At 36.1% G+C, this 2271-nt stretch overlaps 1 pseudogene across 1 annotated transcript in view; it reads right to left on the bottom strand.

The window, feature by feature from the left end:
* Positions 1-2252: 2252 nt before the first annotated feature.
* LOC114610976 overlaps positions 2253-2271 on the bottom strand; it is a 1362-nt pseudogene continuing 1343 nt past the window's right edge. Inside the window, exon 2 of the transcript XR_003709765.1 lies at positions 2253-2271. This exon is cut by the window's right edge and continues 952 nt beyond it. The product of XR_003709765.1 is annotated as a heterogeneous nuclear ribonucleoprotein D-like pseudogene (transcript).

Genomic DNA, 2271 nt, shown 5'->3' with positions numbered 1-2271 from the left:
TATATATATATATATATATATATATATATATATATATATATATATATTTTACAGAGACAGGTTTTCCCTTCTGTTTCCTAATCTCTTTCCTTGGCCAAATCAATCTATCTAAAAATCACATAATTATTCTTCTCAAAGAAGATATTTAGTCTCCCTAAAGAAATGTAGAGCCTGCTAATCATCAGATAAAAGCTGGATGTCATTCTTGGTGAGCATTGCTGCACTTGGTCCTGTGTATATATAATGCAGCTAAGCATGGCTGCAGTGAGTTCATGAGGTTAATGGCCATGTCATGGCCAGAAGACACAGTTTTTTGTTTCACGACTTCCATCTTCCACTCTTTCTCTCTGTCCTTTTCTGTGATATTAATTTTTTGAGCTCTTGAAGGAGTGCTATAACTTTCCCAGGTGGGGCTGGGTACTCCACAATCACTTATGCTCAGCACTGTGGCCAGTTATGGGTTGCTGTGTTATCCAACTCCTGTTGCTGAAGATTCTTTGATGGAGGCTAGACAAACAACTAATCTATGGATATAATCATGACTAATGGAGGAGTTAGAGTGAAGACTGAAGGAGTTGAAAGGGTTTGTGGCCCCATGAGGAGAGCAACAATACCAACTAACCAGAGCTCCCAGGGTCTAAACCACCAGCCAGGGAGCACTTAGGGAGGGATCCATGGCTCCAGCTATATATGTAAGGGAGGATGGCCCTGTAGGACATAGATGGGAGAGGAGATCCTTGGTCCCATGAAGGCTGGATACTGTGGGGGGGGGGGAATTCGAGGGTGGGGAGGTAGGTAGGGTCACATCCACAGAGAAGCAGGAGGAAGGGCGATGGGATAGGGGGTTCCTGGGAGGGGGGTGGAAATGGGGTAAGGAGATAACATCTGAACTGTAAATAAAATATCCAATAAAAAAATATACAAAAAAAGAATCCATTAAGGTTCTTTATGTTTGTCTTTAGTTTTCAAAAAAAATTACCCAGGAATTCTCTAAACATTAATTTGTATTTTTCTCCCATCTTGGTATAGTCTACTTTTATAAATGGAAGACTTGACACTGAGGAAATTTTCTCTTTCATCTATAGTATCTTTAAAAGTATCCTACCTTTATTTTTCAGCTCTCAATACCAATGTCAAATTTAACTTTCAGGTAGGAATTCTGTTTCGTGTCAAAGCCCTTTCTCATAATTCTTGCATTGTTGTCATTTACTCATTTTTATCTTATTATTATTATATTCTTATTGTCTTATTTGTATTGTGATATTATACTCTTATTGTCTTATTATTATTATATTCTTATTGTCTTATTACTCACTTGTCCCCGTTTCTTAGAAAGTTATCTCCAATCTCTGAAACTGTTAAAGTTAAATAAGTTCGTATGAGGTTTTATTTTATTTTGAAACTAATTTCTTCAACCAGAGTTTCCTCTATTTATTCATATACCCTCCTCCTTTTGCTATTAATTTACTGCAGATATTTAATAAGTCTAGGATATGCATAAGAGAAGATACAGTTACATGGATGTAAGAACTCAAGGGTTTTTATATGTCTCTGACGTTTCTCTTATTGCATTACGTGGAAGTAGTAACTGGATGAGAGTTGTTATATATGAACTGAGTGGCAAGTGATAAGCTCCCCTTATTGAAAATGGCTAAATACAAAAAGACAGATGAAGATGACTAAGTTGGTCAAACTAAGGAAAGCTCTGAGGAAGAAAAGAATCACACTTTTTAGAATGACAGTAATAAAGGGAGGGATCACCCTTTACTTACCTATTGTGAGAGCCATGGTTTTCTCAGTGTCTACCTCTATATTCATTCTCACTGATGAGTATAACAATTATACCCACCAAGAGCCCAGTAATTGGTAAATTAGTCTCAGCACTTGATCCTAGAGTGAAATCTAAAGCTAGAGCCCCGGAAGACTTTGGAAGGAGGACTGAAAATAAAGTCTATAGGATGTTCTGTATGGAGACATCCTGCTAAGAGCAATAGTGCTTCTTCATGATCTGTAAAGCTAAGTATAAATGTGCAACTTCTTCAAATTTTCCTTTATAAAAATTTATCTCAGTATCAGTTTGTGTTGATTTTATTTCTACTATTCTTTTCTCCTAAATATGCTCCATCTGATTTTCGTTTTCTGGAAGTCCTCAAGAATGTATTGGTTACTGCAGATGTTTCTGTAACTTCTAAAATGCTTATGGATTTTAAAATTAATGTGTAGTTCTCTGAATTTTCTTTTTTTTTTAACAATCACATAAGGAAGCATTTA

The sequence above is a fragment of the Grammomys surdaster genome, unplaced genomic scaffold (assembly GCF_004785775.1).
Source record: "Grammomys surdaster isolate TR1022 unplaced genomic scaffold, NIH_TR_1.0 126066, whole genome shotgun sequence".
Taxonomy (NCBI): domain Eukaryota; kingdom Metazoa; phylum Chordata; class Mammalia; order Rodentia; family Muridae; genus Grammomys; species Grammomys surdaster.
This window is presented reverse-complemented; position numbering and strand designations above follow the sequence as displayed.